This window comes from Phycodurus eques, chromosome 16, assembly GCF_024500275.1.
Source record: "Phycodurus eques isolate BA_2022a chromosome 16, UOR_Pequ_1.1, whole genome shotgun sequence".
NCBI lineage: Eukaryota > Metazoa > Chordata > Actinopteri > Syngnathiformes > Syngnathidae > Phycodurus > Phycodurus eques.
Genome location: NC_084540.1, coordinates 16,210,300 through 16,226,893, shown reverse-complemented (window position 1 = coordinate 16,226,893; position 16,594 = coordinate 16,210,300). Strand labels below are relative to the sequence as shown.

Below are 16,594 nucleotides of genomic sequence, written 5' to 3'. Positions count from 1 at the left end.
GTGGCCATTTGAGCACTGAAAAAGCAGTGATTTATCCCTGTTGGAAACTTTTGACTGAGATATGTGCTCCCAAGCCACAAATATTTGGCCAAGGTCCCCTTGCCTGATCTGTACAACTAAGTGTGCAGTCCAGTGTGATGGCCCATTTTATGATGTTAACTTGTTGAATATTTCAAATGTGAATTTATTAACTATCATGTTTCAATACATGCTTTGGCAAATGGGCCATTTTTTTCAAGATAACACATGCAATTTAACATTATCTATAAAGTAAAAAAACCTGCATTTTTTTCTGTGAAAATTGATGCGCATTGCAAAGTTTTTTTCTGTAAGCGAAGTGGAAAAAAAATTGATCAAAATGTTAAAGTCCCTGTACAGTGAAAATGAATATTTAAAATTTTACACACCACAGAAGTGTTGTTAACAACCCTGCCAAATTTGAAAGATTTTTAAAAAATCATAGATAACAAATTATGTAAAATGAGGCTTCAAAATCATGAAAAATCAAGCCATTCCCCTCCCTCTCAAACGCTTTGGCAGTGTCCACTGAATGTGTCAACTGTCAATCAAATACCACTTCTATGACCTGAAAAAAAATGGATGTTACTTCATCGAGCGTTTTTCTTATGTCTTCGCATAACTATATTTGAGCCACAAAAATATATCCACTTATAGCCTCCCGTGGCTGGAATCTATCCCACCAGGTCGTTGTTGGGCTTTTCATTGCTGCAACAACGAGGCACTTGATACAGGTCCGGGCAGCGTGAAGCCCCTGTCCACATGCTGGCTGTCACGTCTGACTTAAAAAAACATATTTTTTACCTCGCTCTTCCACTTTCAAAGACATGCACGCACTCACAGCTGACAACAAGGCGCTCTAAAGCAAGCACGCCAGCGGACTATCCAAAGGAAAGATGCATTTTCCAGGTGCAGGATTAGCTAGCCAGCTAACTGCACATCACAATTGTGTCGGATAAACGCTGATGCGATCGAAGGTGTGAAAACATTGCTCGTGATGTGTATCAACAGGTACCCTATCATTGTTTATGATAGTATATAGGTTTAACAAAACAAGCAGGTTCCAATGTATTTTTCTGCATGGCAATGAACTGAGCAGCAACCATGTTTTACATTTAATCAATCAACTTGCACCTCATCCTCCATCACTCCCTCGTTCACCTTATTTCCTCTTCTAATGGAAGACAAGATGAGTAAGGAGGATGTGATCAAATGGAGCGTGTGTGTTTGTGTGTGTGTTTTGACATGGAACGCTTTAGCATTAAAATAGTAAGTGATGCGTGTTAGTACAAGTGAGTTATTTGTGTGTCCAAAGTGTGTTGTTTAAAAGTGAAGCAGCGCTGTTGTGAGTCACCACAGCTACAACAACCTCCTCCTCTTTTGACTCATGCAATTTGCTACTCCTGCATTTGTACTTGTGTGTTTGTGTGTGCGTTTTTGCTGGTGGGTAGCAATCAAGAGCCCACACGTCATCGCCATGACAACAGTGACAGACTTTCACTTGCTGACGATACCGTACATATGACCACCACACACTAGACAAAACAAAAAAGTTGCTGTCACAGGAGATGGACCTGTAAAAACCACAGAAAACACTGTAATATCCATGCCAGGACAGTAGGAGGCGATGTCACTTCATAGAGGCACACCAACTGAGGCTCTTAAGGCTTCTTTATACTTGCGCGGGCAGTGACTGCGCTGACGTCACTGCGGCTACCCCGCGCAATTTGCCTTGATAGTCGAGCGCAACCCATGCGCGCAGTTTTGAAAATGTGCTGCAGTTTACCTCCAAGTCGAGGGTGTCACTACGGCTGGTATTGGCTAGGACACCACAGGGTGGAGTTTCCTCTGCATTTTTTGGCCATTTCAGATAGCCGTTTTTACTTTCCTTTTCGTAACAAGGAACAAAGCGACAACAATGACAACCGTGGAACAGTGTCTGTTAGAACAAATGGACCTAGGTGACCAGATGATACGTTTAATTATGCTGCAAAATCGATCAAGAAGGCGGCGGCGTAGGTGGTATGTAGATCCAAGGGGCACACTGAGTACGTCATCACAGCATGTGACTAAAACGGACCAATCACCAGAGATTATCTCCACGGCATTCTACGCACAGCAACAATTTTTGCCATGTGTGCGTCAAGTGACGAGAGGGGCCGAGCGGGCCAATGCGTCGGTCATGTGATTCAATGGGGGCGTTGCCGGCCGCGCGAGCGTGGGAGTATAAAGAGGCCTTTAATGTTGTGACTACAGATAAAATGTCAATATCACGATAATAGTGTCTAGAATTAGCATGGTTACCAGTGTCACGATATAGTAATCCTCGGCACATTTACAATTCACAAATTCACTTTTTCGCGTTTTTATCTGTGGGACCTGTTCCCAGCTATTCCTTAAAAAACACATTACTTTTTTCTAGCTAATTTCGGAAACATTCAAAGATGCCGCCAAAGCCTCTGTCTAAATAGAAATTGGTGACAAGGATGTACAGTATGTTGAAGTGATACATCTCGACTTAGAGACAAGCTTTGTATGTTGGCGAGGAACAACATTTAGTCGGGGTTGCTCGTGGAAGTTACGGCGAGTCTTGTACATATACATGCAAACGTCTGGTGCATTTTTTTGTATGTATGTACTTTTCTAAATTATATTACATAATAATTGATTGTAAATTATTTTGTGGACCCCCCGCCAAGCTAAGACTCATGGATGTCCTCCAGAGACCCCAGATTGAGAATACTCTACACAGAATACAGAGGTTTACTCTCTGAGACTCTAAATACAGTATTAACAATTAAAATGTAAAACCGTTGCCCTTAATGTGGGTTTACAATATGACATACATGTCATGTAAAGGCAGAGCAAACTATTTATCGTAAGGAACACACACGACACCAATTTGTGGTCCACCAAAGTACATGGAAAACACCTTAATTTTGCCACCCTTGGCTGGGCTAAAACCATCAACCTTTCAGTTAAGATGACAAATGCACTAACCAATTTCACCACAGAGAAAGTCACATTTAGGAGCATCGCCTACAGTTACATGGATCACAAAGCAGCATATAGCCTCCAGATATGTATTTTTTGGACTAATTAAAATTAAATTCTTTACAATGTAGGAAACATAGCAATGCTATTTATTGATGCGACTTCTTAAAGCCTTGATTTTGGAAAAGACTTGTATTTATTACCATGAAAAGGACATATCAATACAATAGAAATAGAAATGTACCGTATATTGAATTAAATGCAATGAAAAAATACTGCGGTGATCTAAAATTAACTTCAGAATTTCAAATATTAGTTCAACTAACTGTTTCTGTCCAATTTTATTATTTTGGAATTAAGAGAATGTTTTGGGGCATTTTTTTATGCTTTGTTTCATCATGTACATATTCTATTATGCTGAATTTGAAGAATTTCCCTGGTGATGGGCTAGATAAAATAATACAAAATCTTGTAAAAAGTCACAAAAAGTAAAACAAGTCTTGTACCGTGAGTGCCCTTTAAAAATGTTGTACACTTTCCTTTTAATTGGGATTGACGTGTCAACGAAGTCACTGATGTGTGCCAAGGACACACGCCAAGCACGCTAACAATTAAAAACGTCACTTAATGGGCCCACATCACTGCTATTCCGAGCTCGTGTGGCGGGAGAATGCCGCATGTCTATTAGAGGGAAACCAGAACGCTCCGGTGAAGTGGGCCAAGGTCACAAGCGGCGCTTCATTTGCAGGCGGCGCTTGGCGTCGCACCGGCACTCCACGGGCATTAGCATAAACGCCAACCTGGGAGGAGGCTTTTAAGCGCGGCAAAAAGTGGCCGTCAAGGATGTGTAGTCGTTTATGTAACAAGTCTCCCGGGTGTGGAGGAGAGGCACGTGCCCTCAGCGCTCATTACCCAGCCTGGTAAAATGCCTCAGCGCACTTCTTACAATATAGTATAACCAAAAAAACAACAACAAAAATGACACCATTATGGCAGTGCATTTACAAAACAAGCATCTAGTGTGTTTTTGATGTCCGCTTATTGATGAAAACAACTGAAAACGCTGTAATAGAGCATGCCAGGCCATGAACTGATGTCACTTTGTAGAGAACGACCCAAAATGCCAATGCACAGGTATATGTGACATGTAAGTTGTTTTATATTACCGTCGCTAAGGAGGCCATTTTAGCGATCCCGTTCTTTAGACGGTAAACTAGAGTATTTAAGAGAAAATCAACAGCGCCTCAGAGCACACCAATTTGCATCCATCTCTTCAAGACATCCATCCATCCATTTTCTGAGCCGCTTCTCCTCACTAGGGTCGTGGGCATGCTGGAGCCGATCCCAGCTATCATCGGGCAGGAGGCGGGGTACACCCCGAACTGGTTGCCAGCCAATCGCAGGGCACACACAAACAAACAACCACTCGCACTCACATTCACGCCTACGGGCAATTTAGAGTTGTCAATTAACCTCGCATGCATGTTTTTGGGATGTGGGAGGAAACCCGAGTACCCGGAGAAAACCCACACAGGCACGTGGAGAACATGCAAACTCCACACAGGCGGGGCTGGGGATTGAACCCGGGTCCTCAGAACTGTGAGGCAGACGCCCTAGCCAGTCGCTCTAACCAGTTGCTCTTCAAGACAAGATTAATCAAAAACAGAATTATGTCATTTTCAAAAACGAGAACCCTTTTCCCCATTTTTGTGTTTTCGGGCTCCAAAACAACATTTTGTTTAAATCTGACGGTTTGAAATGTTCCCGTGTTCAGAGGATTCTGGATCGACCCGGTCCTCTGAGATCACACTCCACAGGCAAGAAAACAGGAGGCATTCTAAATCAGACGTCCACAGCGACTCGAGGAATCAAAGGTGAGTGTGTGTATGTAAGGGGGCACATATGGGAGGGTGGGCGTTGTAAATGCGGAGGAGGAGGAAGTTAAACAGCAACACACAGAGCTCCAATGTACGGCCTTCAAGGCAGTACTGTGCCTCGTGGGGGCCACAGGGCGGCCCTCTGTGTGTTTTGGAAGGTGGGCGGAACGTTCAGGGACCGCAGAAACCATAGGTCTGGGGATGAGCACCCTGTGAAGTGGTCAGCTTGTCGAGCCTTGACTAAGCGCAGTGTTAAAGGAAAAAGAAATTAAAGTAAAATATTTGAAATTGGTGAAGGATCAACTTTCTATCCAGGGGTGGGAAAGTATAGCCCGTAGTTTGAAACGCTTAACATTTAATTATGTTTGTAGTTTAGTTAAGTTTGCGATTTATTTTTAAGGGCGGAACTATCGGGACAGAAGAAGGAGCCAAAATGTTGTGACTCCATTGGTTTAAGTGACCAAATTTGGATATGAGCAGAAAAGCTGAGAAATTTAATATTTTATATGTGGCTAAAATCAGATACGATTCTTCCAGAAGATACATCTTATCAAACTAATTGTAATTCTGTACTGGCCATAAATAAACTAAAAAAATTAAAAATAAAAAACATTGATTTTACATTCATTACAGGCCTAACATGAACACACAGACTTAGAAAACTTAAAATGATTGATTTCGTCCAATGGTGCATCAGCAGTCCCTGGAACACAAGCTAAGGCTGGTCAAGTCAAACTGTGCAGGAAAGCACGGCTTAAAGAGCATTTACACATTACAGCAAAATGTATTATTCAGCGCTCATTAAATAATTTATTTTATTTATTTTATTTTGATTTATTTTAAGTACACATTAGTAAAATAAACCATTTTCATTTTATTAATTGTTTCATTAATTATAATTAAATTAATTATCCATCCATCCATTTTCTGAACCGCTTCTCCTCACTAGGGTCACAGGCGTGCTGGAGCCTATCCCAGCTATGCATCGGGCAGGACGCTGGGTACACCCTGAACTGGTTGCCAGCCAATCGCAGGGCACATACAAACAAACAAACAAACAACCATTCGCACTCACATTCACACCTACGGGCAATTTAGAGTCTCCAATTTATGCATGTTTTTGGGATGTGGGAGGAAACCGGAGTGCCCGGAGAAAACCCACGCAGGCAGGGGGAGAACATGCAAACTCCACACAGGCAGGGGCCGGGGATTGAACCCGGGTCCTCAGAACTGTGAGGCTGACGCTCTAACCAGTCGGCCACCGTGCCGCCTAAATTAATTATATATAAGATTTTTTTAACATGAGCATAATGGATTATTTGTTGAAATTAAATATTTTTCATAAAATACAAAAATGTTCTGCTCTTTCTGTTCTTTGGTAATCAGCAGTAGAGCGTGGTTTGGTTTCACCAAAAATACCCGTTTCAGACCAAAATGTGGAAAAAACAAGCTTTTTGTGAAAAGAAACATGTCAAGCAGAACAGCCTTTGACGCTAATATTTTTTACTTTTGTAAGACGTCAATCTATAAAACAATAAAAACAAGACTGAGAACGGGCTTTTGATTGGGAAATAATCATTTATTTACAGATATACAACTATGAAACGCGCCATGAGCGGCGCTGATGTTGAACGTCATCGGCCTTTTTTCCATGCAGTTTGTCATTCACTCCATGAACTACGTCATCTTTTCTCACGATTGCGACTGACTTTCTACTACCTACCTCGACCTATACTCTGTTTATACCATACATATACAAACTCTGTTCTAATGTGAGGTGACTAAACTTGTCCGACTTCCAACGTGTTGGCATTTCTCACCCTCATAACAGACATGACAAGCCGAGATTCACCGCCTAATCTTTACCTTCTACTAAAAGTTGTGCTGACCAAGTGATGCAATGCCGCGATCTACAGGAATCTGTTAGTCATTACAGTGGTCTAAAATCCTGAATTTCACAAACAAGCTGGGTGAGACCCTCTTCCACGCCTACCAGTTGAAAAACAAACTAAATGAATATATACATACATCAATGGCAGTAAACAGTTGGATTCCAGTTGACGAATATAAAAATTTGTTTTGCTTGACTTGTATTATTAAACTATTTTACATACACATTCTAACTTCTTTTTTGTTGTCTTTTTTTACCTATGATTTGGTCAAATCAAATATGGCCCTTTAGAACAAACATTTGCCCACTCCTGTTCAATTCCCTTATAGATAACATGCTGTAAAATCAAACAAAGTGAAATGATCACCAAGGACCACAATGTATTTGCATTTTCAAATAAGAGATGTTTGCCGAAGCCTCTTGAATTTTTTTTTCACTTTTCTGAGGTTTGTGTGGACAAATTGTGTCTCCTCGGGACAGCAGTTGCATCCGTTTCATCTTTTGTGCACGCTCTCACTGTGAAAGCGACACTAATACTGCTGTTAACCTCATCCTCGGCTGTTTTGTCAGCAGAAAAAGCCACGGGAAGCCAAAAAAAAAAAAAAAAAAAAAACAGTGAAGGATAGTCTCTTTGCTGGGGGGGACAACAATTTATGGTTCAATTACGCCGCATGTCAGGCCGCCATGAGCTTGTGATGACTGCGCTCGAGCTCGGGGGGGATCAAGTCAACACGCTAACTAATGTAGTGCCAAGGGGGGTCGCTTCAACACCAAAACAGGTGAGGTCCATTTATGAAAAAACCAATCCACTTCCTCTTCTCTACTATTACACATCATATACATGCTATTATCATGATTAAATGGTAATAATTGTAACTTTTCTAATCATTCAACCCTTTTATATAACTAAAGAAGAAAACCAGGATACGTTGTTCCCGACCTATTTGCGATTCGCTCCTCTCTTGTTGTTTTTTTTCCAATCCACCCTCTTATTTGCTGAAAAACTCGCCTTAACACTGATTATGGGCTCTCTAAAACGCATTATAAGGAATCCCACTTGCAATCCTTGCAAGACTGCAACATGATTGGCTCCAGCAAATATATAAAAAATATATAAAAATAAACAATACAAAATAAATAAGTTTGTTATGGTTAGGATTAAGGCTAGGGTTGGGGCTAAAACGGTTTAGGATGGGTTATAGTTACGATTACAGTAAGTGGGACTCACATTAACACCCCCACACTTAAGTCACATACTTAACTTTCCTGTCTGGAAGCAGTAAGGCGTGTTCTACCGCGATACAGCAGCCAATCATAGTGCAGCGGTGCGTGTCCTAGAGCCAGTAATATTGGAGTAGGGCCTGTCCAGCCAGGATTGCGAGTGGGATTCCTAATTACGCCGCTGAAACGCCCTAGAATGCCATAAATTGGCACTGAAGCCCTATCTATTGGCACAAAGATACCATAAAATGGTGCCAAAAGACCTGTCTTCCTGCCAAGGAACTATGTTGAAGTGACCCATCTCCCGAGAGACAATTTCAGTACAGTATAAACATTTTTAAAGGCTGTCAGTTACTGGCAGTTTTTTTACAATAGTCACTATTTTATAAACATTCCACAGTATTCCTTTGTGCTACACTGAGCATAGCCTACTTCCTTTTCCAGTGAAACTAATACTGTATACAGAGAGAAAAAGAGAGAAAATGTGCTGGTTTTCACATCACAAGTCTGTATTGTTTTCATATCGCAATATATATTGCAGGGTTTTTAAAAAAAATCGCAATGTAATTTTTTGCCCAATATGTTTACAATGTGTTTAAAAAGTGTGTTATAATACTATTAAATCTGTTTTAAACTTTGGAGGGGTATTTTAAGGCTCAAACAAAGAAAAGGTTTTCATATGGTTTCTCTATAGTGTGGATTATCACCGTATGGATTATTAGTGGATGGGCTAGACCTACTACTTTATCGCAGGCTTGTCTTCTTTCATTTTGTTTGAACGGATTGGACCTTGTAAGCGCAAGCAGGATATTTCAGCCGTTTTGAGAGCAGCATTAAACACTGCAACTGAATCAGAGATCGTTTTGTTACTTACCAGTCAATATGAGCAACATAGTATGCCTAAACTTTTAAAGTGCGATCGACAGATTGCTAAAGAGTTGTGAGGCTAAGCTAATAAAGCTCTCATTCTTCCTTTGCGCGCTTTCAGTGTGAAGAAGGCGATAAAAGGCGTCCAACCGCGGAAAAGACGCACTTTTGTTCTGGGGCGGGGGGGAATACGAGCTAGCGGGCTATCTGAGGCTGTGATGGATGTTACCACTGCCGTCAATACCCAGCCTCCACGTCGTGCAGCACATTCGATAACCAGCTAAGACGACGCAATGTCCTCACCGCGGTTTGGAAGTCATTCCAGGCCGATCAATGCGGCCACGGAGGCGGCAGACGGCGGGTGGCGGGCAGTTGGAGGCTTTTCGACATTACCTCCCACCCCCTGTACTGACTCTAATAGCCACTATCCATTACCGTGGTGGCAGGATGAGACGTTTGCCACGTGGAGATAAAAAAAATAAATCGGTCACAGTAGCCCTAATCCACAAAGCCTTGATTAATAATGAAAGCAGCCTATCACTCAATCTTCTTTTAATACTTTGAAGCACCTTAGAAACGATCACTGTGACTCCGATTCACTAGACTAAAATGATAAATCTGGTTTCACACGTGTAAGAGTGGATTTGTGAACTTTGTAACAGCCTTCTATTTATTTTTAGTGCGTGTTGTCGTTGCTGCAGCACACTGAAGCTGTGTTAAACGCTCGGCAGCATAAACGCTTCACTGTGAGTGTGTTTGCTTAAGCGTACACACTGAGGCCACTGTGTATGTGCAGGTAGCGAGGTCCGCCGTTGAGAATGACTTCGTTGAAGCCAAACACAAGGGACGGAGCGTTGATGGAGCCCCTATGGCAGGTGAAGAATGTGATATGTTTTGGGGTGGTTTGTTTATGCAACAATAGTGTTTTATAGGCCGGAAAATGCAAACAATTGTTTTGTCTGGCGAGGCCTCGAACTTCGCTGCTGAGCTATGTCCACACGCCACTACAAAACCTCCAGTGTTTTGCCATTGTGCGCAATCCATCTGTCTGGTATATGACGCTCAAATTTGGTAGCTATTCGACAAAATCAATAGGACAAGTTGGTCCTGGAAGGCGCCCTGGAAATGGTCTCTTCAAACCAGAATGGCTGACTTTGTGTGTTTTTTCAAGCATGAGACTTTTTTATAAGTTTACTCATGATATAGAAGCTTCTCAAATGTTATGCGTGAAATGTTAAAGTGAAACTGGCTTCAGGGACAAATTTTTCTTTTAATTCCAATTCATTAGCAAGGTGGTCTAGTGGTTGGTACTGTAACACCACTGCAAGCAGGTTTCAGGTTTGATGCTGGGCCATTTAACCTCAGTGTTTCTTGATGCGTTCAAGTGCAGGCAACTTTTATTGTTTGTCAATGTATCGTTATATTAGAATTCTAAGTAAAAATGTACAATTTTTTGAAACTACAAGAGGGAAAAAAAGTTAAAGCTGAGCATGGGCATGGGCTGCCCCAGGGCAAGCTGTATCACTGATGCAGCTCCCCACTGACATGCGTGGCAGCTTCTGTTGGGTCTTTCCCCAGGAGGAGAGCTTCCCTCTGGGCATGCCGGTCAACTAGGCAGGGGGCGCTTGCCGTGGTGGTAGAGAGGGCCCTGAGGCAGGCTTCGTGCAGCTGTCAGATTCTCTTTTTGCACTTCCCCCTGTTTTTGGTTCCACCCCCATCTTCCTACATCCAGCCTAACATGAGGCAACGACCCAGGCCAGTGGAGGGGACTTGGGCGCGAAGGGGGAATGGAAAAATCTGGATGTGTCTTCGTACCAGCTACAGTTGGGGGATATGGCCTTCAATTAAAATCACAGATCACACAAAAAAATCTGATTTTAATCGCCCCCCTCCCCCCCCTTGAATAAGAAGAAAAAGTCTGCAATGTTGCTCATTGTCTGATGCTGCAAACCCAAGCCAATACCAAATGACTGATAAAACGGTGCCTCTTACAGGGGAGATTGAAATTTTCTAAACAAAATCACTTTTTGTCATATTTGTTAAAATGGTCAGTATGACTTTTACATTAGTACAAGATAAATATCATCTGTTAAAAAATAAATAAATAAATAAATTTGCCGTCCCTAGCTCCATCTTGAACCTCTAATTTGAAATCCAAGAAATGCCAAAGGAAAACCAGCCAATTAAGAGACAGAAGGCTCGATTTATGCAGTGTCAATCACTTGTCACACATTCGTGGGCACACCCCCTGCAGCCTCAAAGAAAATAAAACCTCAAACCCATAACATTACACATAAGGTACTTTTCAAAGGCAACAAAGTAACAGGGCAGCGTGAGCCCGCGGGGGTGTGCCCGTGATGATACAGATATATATACTATAGATATGTCTATAAAATATGGGAATTAACCTGTATATTCACTTTTTATGACATTTTTATTTGGTGGTGTCCAGAGAGATTTTTGTATGCAAAATATGTGGCTAGCCTCAATAAAGGTTGGGAAACACTGTGGGCTCCTTGTTGGAGAGCGACACTATCAATATTGGATGTTGGTGTACCACAGGCGATACCAACGCTGCACATCACAATATCAATACTGTATTTTCTCCCACCTTGAGTGGAAGCTGTGTTCATCATTAATTAAGCCTGTTGAAGTCATGTGTGCTCATGAAGCAATGAATCTAGACAGCTCAGTGACTTATTCAGTCCAACCTTTAACACACTTTCTATTGTTCCCATAATACATTTCATTAAAGCTCCAAACTAAATATACAAGTTGGTGCACCGCGTTGTCCTCCAGTTAATTGGGAATTAAGTGTGTGTTTGCACTGGCAGGTCAACAAGCCGCGAGCGACGTCATAGCTGCGGCCAACGCTTTGAACTTTTCGTGGAATCGAAGCGAAGGTTGCTAATGATTTTTCAAGAAAGGTCAGCTGACGTTTGGATCGTCTCGGTGTGTGCGGGCTTAAAGCCTCGGCGTTTGGCGGTCACCCTGGCTCAGCGGGTGACGCGAGCAAAGACGGCGGCCGTATGGAAACCGACGGAAGGACAAAACAAAATGGGTGGCGGGCACGGCAGGAGATAGTGAGGTGAGATAGCAGCTTGGAGGATCGTTTCACCATGAAAGAGGAAAAAGACCGCATAAGAAGAAATCAGGTTTTAACATCTCAACTATCATAGAAAGCTTGTAATATTATATGAATGCTCGTTGTGATCCAATACAGTCAGTAACACATCCGAGCCAATTTACACCAGATTTTAGTAAAATTGATTTAAAACTGTCACGGAAAATATTATGTGGCGTGCTGAGATAAGCTTCTTTTTTACAATCATTATTTATGCATGTAATGCACGGGCTCCCACGGTTTTCCACATATCATATGAAAAATGGGAAAAAACATACTGCATTACAAATTACTACATTTGAAAACTGACAATTGCACATTTTCAGCCCCCTGATTTAATATGATTTGGTGAGTTTCTTAGTTTTATGTGTTAATAACTATTTACTGTACTATATCACTATACTTTGAGGTGTCACAAAACAAAAAAGTGTTAGCGTCAAAGTCACTGTTCTGCTTGACGTTTCTTTCAACAGAAAGCTCGTTTTCTCCACTTTTTGGGTCAGAAACTGGCGTTTTGGGTGAAACCAACCCATGTTCTACTGCTGAGTACTATACTAAAGAATGAAAAGAAGAGTCTGCTCTTTCTTTTGGGAAGTTCAGTGCTTATAGTGTCACAGAACACAATATTCTGTGGGTCTTGAAAGATCAGTCAAAATGCACTAAAACGGCAATATGGAGACCTCTGCTTGGAAAATGACTGGCAGTGAATGAGTTAAATATCTAGACTACATTAGACCCTGCAAATGACATGATGTATATTGCACTACAGCTTGGTTCAGACTATATTTAAGAGACAAAATACATTAGACAAGGGTTGTCAAACTCATTGAAGTTGAGGGGCCACATACAGCCTAATTTGATGTCAAAGGGGCCAGACCACTAAAATTATGCCATACTTCATCCATCCATCCATCCATTTTCTGTACCGCTTATCCTCACTAGGGTCACGGGCATGCTGGAGATACTTCATATCATATTAAATAACAACACGATTTTCCCCTTTGTTTTAATGCAAAACAAAACAAGTACATCAGTAAAACCTTTAACTTTAATGCCATGTTTTATTATTTTAAAAAACAACCAAAGTTTAAGTCACAGGTAAAATATAGTATTGCACTTATGAAGACTAGGAATGACTATAATTCCATTTTCTACCTAATAATAAGAAGAATTCTCAAAATTACCCTTTGTCCCCACCACCACAGCATATGTCTTTTCACTTTTAAATTCCTCCTCGGGCCAGATTGTACCCCCTACCGGTCCGGATTTGGCCCGCGTTCCGTATGTTTGACACCACCGCATTAGCCCTGTGTTCGCCACGCTATTACACCCATATGTTTACGTGAATACTTGGCAGCAAAGGTGACATCCGACAGTACACAATGCACACCATTAAGACACCTCACAGAAACACTCAAACGACCACACAGACACTAAATGAAATTAAATATCACAATGCACAGTCCGGCATAACAACACAAAAGATTTACAGAGCATCCAGCAAATATTTTACATTATGAAGCACACTCCCGGCTTTATTTTCTCTCATTAGCAGTGAAAAATTGCTATGATTATTTCCATGCGTGCCAGATATTGGCTGTCAGTCCCAATAGATCTGATTAAAAGTGAATATTTGGGGTAAATTATGTCATTTGAATGTCACTGCATGAAAAAATGTCAATGCTGCATTGCTCAATCAGACACACACACATCATTAGTGTCATAGTAGGAGTGCACATGGCAAGTGAATTTCACCACTTTAAGGCCACTATTGCACCGGTTTTACTGCAAAATACAGTATATTGCACAATAATATAACAATAAATACAGTTTAAATAGGTCGAAAGCAGTTATTGAGTCACCTGTTTTTTGTGTTTTTCGCATTGATCATCGGCGAGGCTGAAGTCATATTAGTAACTGAATTGACATTATTTCCCCTTATGTTTGTACTAACTGCCACTACAATTGCTGTCGCTGCACAAAAAGCAGTACAACAACAATATTTTTGCAACAATTTATCAAATCAAATATATCAAATATAATATTAGAATATTAGAATATTAGAAGTCTGGTGTTAGTGGTGGAGACTAGGGGTGAGAATCACAATGCAATAGTGGTAATTTGATAGTATGATGATACCATTATTAAGTGATCAATGTGTAAATCAGAAAAGAAAAATCTATGATCAATCTACAATTAGTCCGTATTCACAACGCTATGATCAATATACAATTAGTCTGTATTCACGACGCTATCGTAAACTCATGTTTACATGACTACTTGATACCAAAGGTGACGTCCCCTGGACATAATTAAAAATGAGTCATTTTGTTGTAAAATGTCATTCAGTTATATTTCTGACTTTTCAAAATCACCACTGTAAGACCACTATTGCAATAATTACTGCACAAATAGAGTATGTTACTCGGGGTGCAATGATGACACCTTGTTTTTTGACCGAGTATGAGTACTCACATTTGTAGATGTGTAACAATTAATCGATTATCAAATGAATCGCTAACCATTTTGATAATCAAAGCATCATTTAGAGTCATCGTTTAACTAACGAATCCTCTGATTTCAGCCTCTCAACAGTAAATATTCTGTGATTTCTGTAGTCTTCCATGAAAGCAGACTTATTATCTTTGTGTTTAAGCACATTAAGGCATTTGGAAACATCTGCTTTTACTTTAGGAAACAATGATCAACATTTTTGCCTATTCTCTGACATGTCGCAGACCAAACTAATAACTAAATGATAATCAATTCAGGGTCAAAATAATAGCCCATTTATGCTATTATGAAAAATCAGTCCAAACACTAGGGCGTGCTATGTAAATGGCGAACATACATAAAAGATGAAGAAGAATGTAGAGTCTGGTGGATATAAACATAAGACGCCATGTTACCCCTGTGTGTTAACAACAAAATAAAGTGAGTAAAATAGAAATACAAGACTGCTTCTTGAGAATGGACAACTGAAGTGATACTTTATTAAACCATTGCTTACTTTTCGGTGCTCTCCTCTGCCACCGCCCGAGTGAACCATAATTTGCAGGCAGCTAAGAGTTTCGTCACTCAAAAGTATCTCCATACAGCTAACAGGGCTCCTCGCCGGACGGTATATGGCTGGCTGGTAAAGTGGTATCGGTGTGTAGTTTCGGTGCATTTTTACAAATATCAGTACTGAACTGATGTACAGTTTCGGCGCCAATACCAAACCGATACTGGCGCATCCTTACATATTCCAGAGTAATCCAACAATGAACAGTGTTTAAATTCATCCGGAAATGAGTCAATTGTCTGTTTTTCACTGATTATCAGTGAAAACACTTGGCTCAAGTCATATTAGTGACTGAAATGGACATTGATACCATCTTGCGTATCAACTGCCCCTACACAGTAATTACCGTTGTTGCGCAGAATACAGTAGCAAGATTTTGGAGGGCAATTTATTGAATATGCGATTAGAACTTTGAATGTTTAGGATGGTAAATGGAGGCAATGTTGCCATTGACATCTACCAAGTGTTGGTTTTTTTGGCTCGTGCCATCGAGCATCCCGTTAATCTGTCATCAACCGCCTAAATTTGAAACCCGAGCGCCACTAAAGCATCCTCAAACTTGTTAAACTTAATTCACAAACCCTTTTTCTGTGAAGTAAGTCATTCGAATTTCATTTCACTATAGTTCTGATTACAATATACAAAATCACACACATATGTACATACTGATAGGTATATTTCTCTACTGCAATAATTACTGGACAAATGCAGCACATTACACACTGATCCAACAATAAATAGGGTTTAAATGCTTCCTAAACTGAGTCATTTGGCTTTTTTAAACGGATTAATAGTGAAAACAGTAGGCTCAAATCATATTAGTGACTAAAATTGACATTAATTCACCTTATGTTTGTATGAATAACCACTATAATTGCTGCTGATGCACAATAAGCAGTGAAATTACAATATATTAGGGGAATATTTATAGACCGTAGCACTGAAACTTTATTCTGTTGGACACAAAATGGAGGAAATGTTGTGTCCACCTTAATGGCGTTATAATGCTTAATATGAATTGTGTTGTGGCAAGTGCCATCCAATATTTTTTTTTTCATATGTCGTCACCCGCCTACATTTACAACCCCTGAACATAAAGGAAGCATCCTCGCTCGCTCAAATTTACACAACGTTCATTCACAAATACTTTCCGACATCTTTTTTAGTCACTTTCTCTCGCAATTTGGCACCAAGTTTCACTTCCTGGACGACAAACTCCATTAAAACTTACCAACACGTTCCAGGTGTCCGCACCTGAAGCTCTCGCCCAGCAACAGGCGAACCGGCAAAACGGACACGGGGCGACTTGTCAAACCGGGGGCCCGGTTCTGTGTTATCCCTGCCCGGTCCGGTGCTCGTCGGTGATCCTAAGCAAGCGGCGGTCAAAGTTTATCGAGAACCACTGACCGCCCGAAGAGAAGCAAACTGAACCATCCGATGCCGCCAAGAGTGTGCGCGTGCACTGTGGTCAAGCTTGCACAAGGATGGATGCCGGCGAGATTGTACCGGAAACTGTGTTTCAAAATGTAGGCATTAAT

At 41.0% G+C, this 16,594-nt stretch overlaps 1 protein-coding gene and 1 long non-coding RNA gene across 4 annotated transcripts in view; one reads left to right on the top strand and one right to left on the bottom strand.

Moving 5' to 3' along the window:
• Positions 1–16,455, bottom strand: part of znf385c (zinc finger protein 385C) — a 113,327-nt gene extending 96,872 nt beyond the window's left edge. For all 3 annotated transcript variants that reach the window (XM_061701603.1, XM_061701600.1, XM_061701601.1), the window contains exon 1: positions 16,288–16,455. The gene's annotated coding sequence lies outside the window, so the exon portion shown is untranslated. The remainder of the gene's footprint in view (positions 1–16,287) is intronic.
• LOC133415489 (uncharacterized) overlaps positions 1–16,594 on the top strand; it is a 71,359-nt gene that overhangs the window by 40,085 nt on the left and 14,680 nt on the right. Inside the window, exon 3 of the long non-coding RNA XR_009770134.1 lies at positions 4,787–4,886. This is a non-coding gene — a long non-coding RNA (uncharacterized LOC133415489). The remainder of the gene's footprint in view (positions 1–4,786; positions 4,887–16,594) is intronic.